Raw genomic sequence first — 12,610 nt, 5'->3', positions numbered from 1 at the left:
GGTGATACATTGCCCACAAGGCTGCCTATAGAAGTGATCCTAAGACTACTCAACAGCTACAACAACAAATTGCAGAGCTTGTGAACAAAGGCTTTGTGAGAGAGTCACTTACCCATGTGTTGTCCTGGCCCTCTTTGTGCCAAAAAAGGGTGGGTCTTGGAGGATGTGCACGGATAGTAAAGTCATCAACAACATTACTATCAAGTATAGGTTCCATATACCTAGACTTGATGACATCTTGGATAAGCTTAGTGGAGCTCAATTTTTTTCAAAGATTGATCTAAGTCAAGGCTACCACCAAGTGAGAATCAAGGAAGGTGATGAGTGGAAAACGACTTTCAAAACCAAGCATGGGCTATATGTGCTGTAATACCACGGTTTTCTAAGTCTGTTACTCGGCCGAATATGGCTTACTCGGCCGAGTAAGGGTGTCAGTTGTTTCTGGACAGATTACTGCCCAGGAATACTCGGCTGAGTATGGGAATACTCGACCGAGTATCCGATCTGACGGGTATTATTTCCGCGGTTTGATTTAGAGATGATTAGAGTTATATAAGACGCGTTTAACAGTTTCTAATCACTTTTACAAAACCTAAACATTTCAACGTAACTCTAATCCTCTCCTAATCTCTCTCACGTGCGTGAATCGTTAGCGAGTCTTCTTCATCATTCATTGCATTGTTGGTGTCGGTAAGTCGTTGATTTCATTAATTCTAGTGTTTTACCTTTTAAGGTCTTGCCCTAATTTGTGATTTGGGGAAAAAGGGTTTTGCATATGGTAATTAGAATTATGTGATTGTTGTTAGGTGAGGACTTCGTAGAGGATCCGTTCTATATTGCTTTGCTTGTGTATCTCATTGCAGTTGTGCTAAGGTAGGGTTTACCTACTCGGTTTACTATTTAATTGTTATAAGATTGTGTGGTAATTGTTGTACGATTGATTATCTGCTGATTGTTGTTGGTGTTGGTGTTGTGATGGTTGATGATGATGTTTACGAGGTGCGTCCTCGGCTGAGTAGAATCACTTGCGGGAGTGGCTTCACGCCCTAGTTTTGCCCTCTATGGAACCCGCCACAGAAGGGGATGTGCACATTAATGAACAGGGTTATCGCTCGTTGATGAGCGGGGCTTAGGTGGGCAAGGCTGCGGTTCCCTCACTGGCGGTGAGGATTATCTATTGCGATGGGTAATCTTGCAAAGCTACACACTTTAGTGTGTAGTCAGTTACGATATGTGATTGGGAGTTGGAGGTGGAGGATGATCAGTTTTGTCTTTTGTACTTGTCTTATTTTGATTATACAGTAACTGACCCGGTTGTTGTTTTATAAAATCTGTGGTGATCCATTCTGGGATGGTGAGCAGATTGTGACAGGTGATGATGTTCACTAGCTATGGGGCCGACATGGGGAGTCATCACTCGAGTCTAGCTTCCGCTGTCAAGTGATTTAGCATTTAGTTTTAGTTGTTGAACATTAGTAACAGTTACTTTGGTTTTTGGATTCTGGAACATGTAACCATTAATTATTTATACTTTAATAATTGTGTTTTGGATTGGTAACTTTGATATACTAACCTCGGGCAACCGAGATGGTGACGGTCTCTCATGCTAGGGTGGTCCTGGTAAGGCACCTTGGTATGTGGGGGTGTCACATGTGTAACACCCCTTTCTTTCCCGGCAAAGGTAATAAGGATATGTTACCTTCTCGGTTTCCCGAGGCGGTGAATCGGAGTTACAATAAAGAAACATTTATTATAAATGACAAGTTTAGTGATTACAAACCATAAACTAATGAATAATATACAACTCATGGCTACTATACTCATCTAACTAGCTAACTCGTCTCGTGACACATCAAGCTCGTCCCGTCTCCCGCGTACTATCCAATAATCTGTATCTAACCTGCTCCCCATATGACCAAAGGACATCATATGGATCAATACAGGCCACCCCAAAAGAGACAGGTGACAATTACACAAAAACACAAACGTCAGTTTCAATAAGAAAATAAGGTACGACACGACTCGAATGTGTGGGTATGCAACATGACTATGATATGAATGAACTACCATCAACAACTACCACCACGGTACCGGGACGACCCAGACATACCGACAACCACACAGGTACTGGGACACGCCCAGACATACCGATAACCACAAACAGATACCGGGACAGGCCCAGACGTACCGGGTTCGGAAGCCAACCGGATCCTCTGCCAGGCGTCGTGTCTCAACCACACGAGTCCCTCCGTAACTCAAGCCATTAATGTGCACATCCCCTTGAAGTGGGAAGCTCCAAGAGGTGACTTAAGTGTAAAACGGTCTCCCAACCGTCTTACGTCTCCAAAACAACAACAACAACAACAACAACAACAACAACAACAACAACAACAACAACAACAACAACAACAACAACAACAACAACAACAACAACAACAACAACAACAACAACAACAACAACAACAACAACAACAACAACAACAACAACAACAACAACAACAACAACAACAACAACAACAACAACAACAACAACAACAACAACAACAACAACAATGACAACAACAACGACAACAACAACGACAACAACAACGACAACAACAGCGACAACAACAGCAACAACAACAACAACAACAACAACAACAACAACAACAACAAAAACAACAACAACAACAACAACAACAACAACAACAACAACAACAACAACAACAACGATAATGACCAATGAATGAACCACAACCAACATATCATAATTATTCTCTTAATGATGCGATTACCACTAATATGTTATAATGCAAATACCCTAACTATGCAAGACTAACTACAACATCAACATAAACAACCTCATATTATTGAAACCGAGTAGGATTAACCTACATTTTTGCAATCTCCTCAAGCTACTCGAATCCGGACCCAAACCGTCTCAAGGAACAGTCTCATCCTATACAAATCACATGATAACTATCACAATACATCCTATACTAATATATACTACAAATCCCCTTATTATTACCCCAAATACACAAACTAATTGCTAATTAATTACCCATGACGAATTCCCCCAAAAGTTAGGGTCAAAAAGACTAGAAAAGGGGAGATCTTTACTTACTAGGTGAAAGAGATGAAGAAGAAGGTGGTATATCTTCTAATCCAAACTTAAATCCCAAGTAGGAGGTGTTTTTGAGGGTTTAGAGAGAGGGTAGAGAGAGGGGAGAGAGTTTCGAGAGATAAGGAGGAAGGTGGAAATGATTTTAGGGTTAGGGGAGAAAGGGGATTAATCTTGTGTTCTGAAAACCGCGTCACTTGACCGACTATCGAGTCCACTCGATCAAGTGGACTCACTCGGACGAGTAGCACTCCACTCGGTCGAGTGTACCCTTTACTCGACCGAGTAGACCCACTTGATCCGCAGCCACACCACTCGGTCTAGTCCAGGTCTAGTGTCTGGCTATCATTCCCTCCCGAGTGATCTCTTATCGGTCTAAAGGTTCTCTCACGTGTCCCAAGGTCTAAGTACGGGTCCCACAAAGGCCGGGTATTATAATCTTCCCTTCTTAAAATGAACTTCATCCTCGAAGTTTGCCTCATCCTCACTTTTCCTTAACACTTTCTTTCGTGTCATTCTTGTCATGCCTCACTCCCAATCTCTTTCTCAAGCCTTCACTCGTCTCTCTCTCTAATGCTCGCACATAGTTCTTTACCGTACGTGTTCTTTTATGTTCTCATGTCCTTTTTTATTCCTAAATGTTACATTCAGCCCCCCCCCCCCCTAAAAGAGAACTTTGTCCCGATGTTCGCCACTCGATCTCTCGCACGAAGGATTCTCTTATTCACTCGATCTTGGCTCATAGGTCCGAGTACAAGTCAAGCTCACCTTTCATTCCCACTCTCATGGCTAGTCGAATCGTGCATAGTTTGTGATTCTAGGTATATGTGTATAGCTCATGACTCCGTACATAATAATCGTAACGCGGTCGAGTACCTCGCCTACTGTGATTCACTCGCTTCTATATTCCTTATTTCCGACTAATTCAGGTTGTGCATAAACCACGTGATCACGCATGTATTCTTATCCATCCTCGTATCATATCATCTCACTCTAGTTGTCACAAGACTCGATCGTGTATAAGACTCATAGAATTCTCACTTATGCTTACCGATTACCACACCATTATTATCCTTACTAAGCATGTTAGGTCTCATCCATCGACTAAACATATTTCATGTTACAACATATAAAACGGCACATAACAATGTAAACATCTCATTTCAATTCATTCGTTGATGATTTCTATGCTTACACAAGTACTAGGGTGCGGTCGGGTTATAAAACAGGAGTACACAATCCATGTCAGTTCAAAACAATCCAAACAAGGTCAAAACAGTCCACTCGATCGAGTGGGAGCTTACTCGGTCAAGTGGATGTCACTTGGTTGAGTGAGAATGTCACTCGGTCGAGTGCGGGTCTTTACAGAAGGTTTCCAAGGTCTGTTTTCGGCTCACTCGATCAAGTGAATTGGAGCACTCGGTCGAGTGGAACGTCACTAGGTCGAGTGAACACGGCACTTGGCCAAGTGTCACCTGGTAGTCCAAAATCCGGTCATTCGTGGTTTTTAAACTTACCTATGGTCGATCATACTTACAAAAAAGGTCTTAATGGTGATCATAGCATCATCCTACCACACAACATCTACTAGGTTTTGGCCTTATGGCCGAGTTTACAACGCGAGAAAAGCAAAATGTTCGAGACTCAACCGACACAAGGTCACACAAGTTTCCACATGAGTAGACAAAACTAAGAAGATGACTTCCTGCTCTTGCGAAGCCTCTTCACCCACCGAACCAGAGCTCCTTGGTTGTTTACCGTGACTCATCCCTCCACGTGCTAAGATCTTCACTCTTTATATCGCCCGAGGTGTCTATCCTCGCATCTTCTACAATTGCGTTGACATAGCGGCCATGATACTCCATAAGTCCTGGTGCCCAACTAGATGCTCCACCTCCACTCCCGCTTCCATAGAAAACATTGCTCCCACCCTCGTGAGAGACACCTCCCACCTCTTCTTAGTACGAACTATCCACATTACCTTGGTAATCACCGCCCACATTCTCTTAGTAGCCTCCACTTTCGTGCGTATCATTGAAGAAACTCTCGGTGGTATAGTGCGGTTCCACCCAAGGGCCAAGCAAGTGTCCGTCACCGTGAGGAATCCTGTGACCCCAATCCGAGGGTTGAATACCATAGGCCTTGAATACTCCGGAAGTGTCCCCATCCCCGGACCAAAAACTAGGGCGTTCGTCAGCCTTACCCCTTGGTTATAGGTGAACTTATGCACATCTCTTAGGACCAAGAAGTTTTTCACTCTCTCAACTAGGTCCGCCATGGGATATTGGTGACCATAGGCCGGCAGTGGTTGGTTATACCCTCCAGTGAAAGACGGCATGTGCATGGAGTGTCGGGGAGGGTCATGGTGCGATGAAGGTTCGTGCATGAACGAAGAGAACGGGGCTTAAGTGGAGTGTCTAGGGCGATCAAAGGGTGGCGAGGGCATGGGCACATAGGAGGACGATGGGGCATGTGGAGAAGTCCTAGGAGGATCGGAAAGGAGTTGTGAGGTTGGTTCCCCTTGTACCGCTTCACCATCAAGAGTGTAAGTAAGATTTTCGGAAATGAGGTAGGATCGGGCCGGAGGGCGTGGTGGGGCTAGTTCGGGTAAGTGATGTGACCATAATTTGAGCGTATTTAGCCCCCGAATTAGCCTTATTCCCATGCTTTTTAGTGCATATTTGGGTCATTTATTGTCTTTAGTCCTTTGTTTTGCATATTCTTTGAGGTTTTGATCCCTTGGTAGGAAAGGAGTGCAAACCTTGCATTTTCATGGCAAAATAGAGCTAAATTGATTGAATTCAATGACCAAGCATCAAAGAGAAGACAAGACTAGCTTGACACCATAGGGAGTCTACTCTTGACAAAAGCATTTAACGATTGATGACAAAGGTACCCTAGCTTGACACAACTTGGAGGTGATTTATTGGTATCCTTCTAAGCTTAGTAGTTTGAAGAAATTGCATCTATGAAGGAGTGTGTACCCTTGAATTGCTTCCCTTGTAGATAATTTCCGCCACTTAGATGAGGAAAGTGGCTATTCTTTTGTAGATGCATCCATTACTTGATTTTATGTGCTTTAATGCTTGGATGTGTCGCCATTTTGGCAAGAGCCACCTTGCCTTGCAAGAAGGCATCCTACCTCATGGTTGTCTTATTGTGAGTTGAAGGGGCGGAGTGAGACCCGCTAATTGTCTCATATCGGCTATGCTATTAGGTTAGTTTAAATAACGGTCCTAGTCTTTGTCACCTCTTTACTCAGGACGAGCAAAGGTTAGGTTTGGGGATATTTGATGTGACCATAATTTGAGTGTATTTAGCCCCCGAATTAGCCTTGTTCCCATGCTTTTTAGTGCATATTTGGGTCATTTATTGTCTTTAGTCCTTTGTTTTGCATATTCTTTGAGGTTTTGATCCCTTGGTAGGAAAGGAGTGCAAACCTTGCATTTTCATGGCAAAATAGAGCTAAATTGATTGAATTCAATGACCAAGCATCAAAGAGAAGACAAGACTAGAAGGCCTTTGTACATATTATAGTAGATGGGCAATGATGAGAAAAGATCCTTGCATCCCCGAGGAAATCGTCAAGGATTTTATGAAGAGAAAGGAAAAAAAGAAGAAAGGAAGAAGCTGACAGAGAATCCGAGCGGATTGCCCACAATCCGCCCGTCCAAGACATGCAATTCGAGCGTCTTCCTCAGCTGGACGCTCGTCCAGAACCACCACAATCCGCCCGTCCACCCCAAGAATCCGCTCGTCCAAAAGACCCACAATCCGCCCGTCCCGTGCCCTGGACGCTCGGATTGTGTGACAGCTAATCCGTCTTCTACTTGTTCAATGAAGGATGCGCATATTTTTCAAAGACCGGCGAAAAGGAGACCGGAGTCTCTCTTGAGACCGGCGATTCTTCAAGGACTTAATCGTCATTTAAGCCCTTAGTAAACCCTAATTTATGTACCTAATCCCCACAATAAATACCCCATTAGTCTAATTAGGTTATCATGTTCTTCTTAGCAATCTCTAGTGTATTTTATATCAATCTAATCTCTCTTTAATCTTGTAATCAACTTTTAATCAAGTCTTAATACAAATCTCATTTCCTTAATCTCTCTTTTGTTCATCTTTTATTTTGGGTAATTGAAGATTATTTGGGTTATTATTGGGAGATTGACAACCTTCCAATCAATCACTAAGTACTTCTTTTATTCTTTGCTTTATTATTGGAATCATTAGTAGGTATAATTCTCTTAATCCCTTTTTAATTATTGTTAATCATCTTCATTTATTCATCATGTTTTACTTTGTTGGTATGATTGACAACCTTGCTAGCATGTTCAACATGATCATGAGTGAGTAGTTTCCTTAGCTAGGGTTAATGGGTAATTAGGGGAAACCAACATGGGGGATGATTCATGCTTAAATTAATATGTTTTCATAGTTTATTTGCTTGCTTGTTGTGATCTCAACTTATGCACATGTTATGTTTGATGAAATGCGAGCCTATGAATCCTTGCATTTTTTTACCCATCACCTATCTTTTCAATGAGACTTGTAAGACATAAACTAACTCGAGTCTCATTAGACCATGCATATAGTTGAGTAGGGAAGATTAAGTCGACTTGTAGGTGTTGTACAATCTAATCGATTCGGCTCCGGGACCTAAACTTTCCTCGGATTGTAAGATATAAACCAACTCGATCCATCACAACAATAATTGCTTGCTTATGATTTGAGAACATGTTTGTATGATCAATTCCCATGAATCCCCTATGACCCCATGAGACCCTAGTGCCTTTTATCAATTGTTTACATCCTTTTTTAATCATCTTGCTTGTTTACTTTCATTGCTATTTAATTTAGTGATCTTCTACTTCAAACCCCAAATTGTGACACCCCTAGACACCACTAGTTGCAATTGAAAATCTCATCTCAATTCCCGTCCCTTGGGATCCGACCTTTACTTGCCTCTTTACTAATTGTAAAGTTGTTTGTGGAGTTATAAATTGTGTTTTGGTCTAGGTGCTCCTAACGACAAGTACCGAAAACTAAACCCTCACAAGAGGTACCGACCAAAAATGGCGCTGTTGCCGGGAACGGTGTTAACTTGATTTAGATTTTCTTAGATTGTTATTAGTTGTGTCTTTCTTTGCCTTGGGGAAGTACATATCCTCAAGATTTGTTCTAATTATTTTCGAGTTGTTTGATATTTTGCATGTCTAGAAGATCACAAGGTAACTTGTTACCCTTTGATCACGAAATTGAAAGGACTTTGACAAACAATAGAAGACTTGCTAGGAGAACTTTGAGAGGTATTGGTGAGGTTGTAGATATTCAACCAAACACTATTGAGTTCATCAACCCTTTTGCAAGAGAAGGTGAGGATAACCCAACACAAAATCAACCCACAATGCCTAAACTTTCATCACATTCCGTACCAACCGAGGAGAACCTACCCAATGGTACTCCCACACCACAACACTTAACCGGAAACTTTATTGCCAAATCCGCATTTATCCAATTAGTCGAAAGAAGCCAATTTGGGGGGATGCCTAGTGAAGACCCTCATTCTCACATGGAGACTTTTTGTGACTATTGTGATGCGATTTCTCAAACCGGTGTAACTCAAGACCAAATTCGATGGGTCTTATTTTCTTTTTATCTAATTGGCACCGCAAAACAATGGTTGAAAGGCATTGATAAGGCTACTCTCGGAATTGACTCTTGGAAGAAATTGGCTCTAGCTTTATACAAAAAGTTCTACCCACCGGAAAAGACTAACATGCTAAGAGCTTAAATTACGGGCTTTAAGCAAAGAGATGAAGAATCTTTGTATGAAGCTTGGGAGCGATTCAAGGGAATTTGTCGCTCATGTCCTCATCATGGACTTAGCGAGTGGTTCTAGGTACAACAATTTTGGAATGGTCTTTATGAAGACTCAAGAAACATTCTCAACATGGGATCAAATGGTATGTTCACCGAAGTTGACGACAATCAAACTTGGAACAAGATTGAGGAAATGGCATCCATAATTCACAATATAGTAGACCTCGCAAGGCTACTAGAGGAGGAAAGCATGAAGTGGACTCTATTACTCAATTGGGTGCTCAACTTAGTGCTCACATTGATACCATCAACTTGAAGTTCGAAAAAGCTATGGCTAGACTTGAAGAAGCCTCAAAATCACCAAAGCATCATGTCCATGCCATGACGGCATCTTCATCAATCCCAAGTGGGATATGTAGGGGAACAAATGAACAAGTGAATGCTTTTCAAGCATACAAGAGTGGTACCCCTTATTCCAATTATTACAATGAAAACACCAAATTCCACCCAAATCTCTCATACAAAAGCCAAAATGTTCAAAACCCTCAACCAACATACACCCCACCTCCCATGAGAAACCAAAATCAAAGACCCTTTTACAACGAAAACCAAGGTTACCAAAATCAAACTCCATACAATCAACAAAATGACCAAGGTTTTGATGTTCAAAAAGCGGTCCTCCAAATGCAAAAGAATCAACAAGAGTTTTTCACTCAAATGTAAAAGGATAGTCAAGCAAATGAAATCACCATCAACAACATCCTAGCCCACACCAAAATGTTGGAAACCCAATTGACTCAACTAGCATCTTCAAGCTCACAAAGACAAAAGGGGCAATTACCACCACAAAGTAATCACCCATGACATGAAACGGTTAGTGCCATTCACTTGAGAAGTGGTACGAGATATGACGCACCAAAGAAGCAAGTTGAGGATGAAGTTGTGGAAGCTAGTGACAAAGAAGAAGTTGTGCAAAACTCCAAGGATGGAGAACCATCAAAAGAAGAAGTTTCAAAGAAAAATGAAGACAAGGCCAAGGAGAAGGAACCCCGTTGTGATTAGACTTCCTTTTCCAAGTCGTCAAGCCAAGCCCAAATTTGATGACCAACTTGGAAAATTTATGGAGATTGTGAAGAATTTGGAAGTCTCGATTCCTTTCACGGAATTAATCAATCACGTGCCGGCCTATGCAAAATACAGAAGGACATCCTTACAAAGAAGAAGTCGATATGGAAGCTTGAGACTATCGCCTTCACTAAGGTGAGTAGTGCAATACTTCAAGGGAGTTCACCTCCAAAACTTAAAGATCCGGGAAGCTTCTCAATACCGTGTACCATTGGCGACACCACGAACAACAAAGCCCTATGTGATCTAGGGGCTAGTGTGAGTGTTATGCCGTATTCGGTGAGTAAAAGGTTAGGGATGGGAGAGCTTAAATGCACCAATATCACACTCCAAATGGCCGATAGATCGACGAAGACACCATTAGGGATATGGGAAGATGTTCCTGTAAGAGTTGGGAAATTTTTCATCCCGGTGGACTTTGTCATTGTTGACATGGAAGAAGACTCCAATATTCCAATCATTCTAGGTAGACCTTTCTTGCACACAGCGGGTGCGGTGATAGATGTGAAGCATGGAGAGCTCACTCTAGAAGTGGGAGATGAAAGCATAACTTTCAATCTTGACAAGACCATGAGAGCTCCCCGTTTGCATGAACCATGTTTTATGGTTGATCATTATAGCCGGAAGGATAATAGGAAGAAGTCGGAATTCCAATGGAAAAAGAAAGTTGATGATGCTCTATCAAAAGAGCAAGAGAATTGTAACAAAGAGAGCTTGAAAAGCTCACCCATGACAAGTGAAGAGGATGGCCTCATTGGCCAAGACAAAAAAGGAGGAGAGTTGTCTCTATCAACTCAAGAGATCTTTAGTGACCAAGTAGATGAAGTTTGCGGTCTTTGGGACGATGAGTTTGAAGGGATTTTCAATCCCTACATTGGTAATGCTATCGATCAAGACCAACATGAAAGACAACAAGTGCAAAGATCTATTGAGGATCTTTATCATGACAATGAACAAGCTTTTGACTACTTCTTCAAGGTGTTGAGTAACATCAACAACACCTTGGACATGCCCCCATGACATCTCTCTAACGATGAGAGTTTGGTGGAGTCCTCTCCAAACCACCATTTGTAAATATTTCTAACTCCCTAACTTGCATTTTAATTCTTACATTGCATTTTTGTCATTTTCGGATTTTTGTGCCTTGATCAAGATATTTATCATTTTTGAGAGAAGTGAGGGAGGGACTAATGATTTTATTGATGTGTAGTGCTTTAACTTAGTGTGGGGATAGCAATTGCCTAGGCTATTCATGCCTTCGTAGTGCCCCTACAATGAAGAACACGGGATTTGAAGAATGAAAATGACACGGGATATGCAAGTGAACGGATGGAATTGAATCCGGGTAGACCAGGTGGAATCCGAGCGGCTTCTGGGTAATCCACTCGTCTTATGGGAATCCGAGCGTCTGTGGAAGAATTCATCCGTCCAAATGAGCTGAAAAATTGAAAATTTTGGTCTGTTAGAGAATCCGAGCGTCCCTGCTGAGAAGACGCTCGTCTGAAAGAATCCGCTCGTCTTTGCAAGAAGACGCTCGTCTTTTTGCCAGTGCAGATTAAGAAAATTCGCTGTAACAGAATCCGCTCGTCTTTAAGGGAATCCGCTCGTCCTGAATTGCAGAATCCGCTCGTCTTCTTTGAAAGACGCTCGTCTTCAGGCGAGATTTCCTGAAGCCAAATTGAGCAGAATCCGAGCGTCCCGAAGGGAATCTGCTCGTCTTCCCCCTGCAGTTTTGAAAATTTCGGGTGTTTTAAATACCCCTTCCCACATTTATTTCATTCATTCATTCAAACACTACCCATAAACCCCAAAACCCCAAAACCCTCATCCTCTCCATCACCAAAAATAAAATTTCCTCAACCAAATTCAACAAAATCAAATTCAAACTTCCTTACAACAACAATTAATCACTCTTTACAATAATAATCAATCCAAGAACCAAAATCTTCAACCTTTGAGTCGATTTTTGAAATACAAAGGCAAATCCTTTCATCTTAAAATCGATTTGGGTATAATTGGAAATTGAAGATTTTCAACCTTTTCTTGGTATAATCATCAATGGCAAGAACAAAAGGAGAAACAAAGGCACTCAAGGCAAAGGCACTCTCAAAAAGGCAACAATGCCTTCAAGCAAAGAAAGCTTCAATGGCTATGGTGGTTGCTAGTGCAAACTTGGAAGTTCAACAACAACAAGATCCTCCCTTGGAAGCAACAACATTGATGCGATCCCGCTAAGTGTTCACAAATTAAGATGTGGTCGTTGGTCACGGTCGAATCAAAACACAATTTATAGCTTAACAAGCAACTCTACAATTAGTAAAGAGGCAAGTAAAGGTCGGATCCCAAGGGACGGGAGTTGAAATGAGATTTCTATTGTAACTAGTGGTGTCTAAGGGGTGTCACAAATTGGGTTGATGTAGAAGGTTACTAAACTAGAATAACAATGAAAATAAACAAGCAAGATGAATAAAAAGGGGTGTAAACAATTGATTAAAGGCACTAGGGTGTCATTGGATCATAGGGGAATCATGGGATATGATCATACAAACATGTTCTCAA

General features: G+C 41.8%; 1 non-coding gene across 1 annotated transcript; it reads right to left on the bottom strand.

Moving 5' to 3' along the window:
- Window positions 1–8,882: 8,882 nt before the first annotated feature.
- LOC141624714 (small nucleolar RNA R71) lies at window positions 8,883–8,989 on the bottom strand. Its single transcript, XR_012534524.1, has one exon. It is a non-coding gene; the product is annotated as a small nucleolar RNA R71 (small nucleolar RNA).
- Window positions 8,990–12,610: the final 3,621 nt, after the last annotated feature.

Source organism: Silene latifolia, chromosome 1, assembly GCF_048544455.1.
Source record: "Silene latifolia isolate original U9 population chromosome 1, ASM4854445v1, whole genome shotgun sequence".
In the NCBI taxonomy this organism is placed as follows: Eukaryota; Viridiplantae; Streptophyta; class Magnoliopsida; order Caryophyllales; family Caryophyllaceae; genus Silene; species Silene latifolia.
Note: the sequence above shows the minus strand (reverse complement) of the source record. Positions and strands in the feature narration are given on the sequence as shown.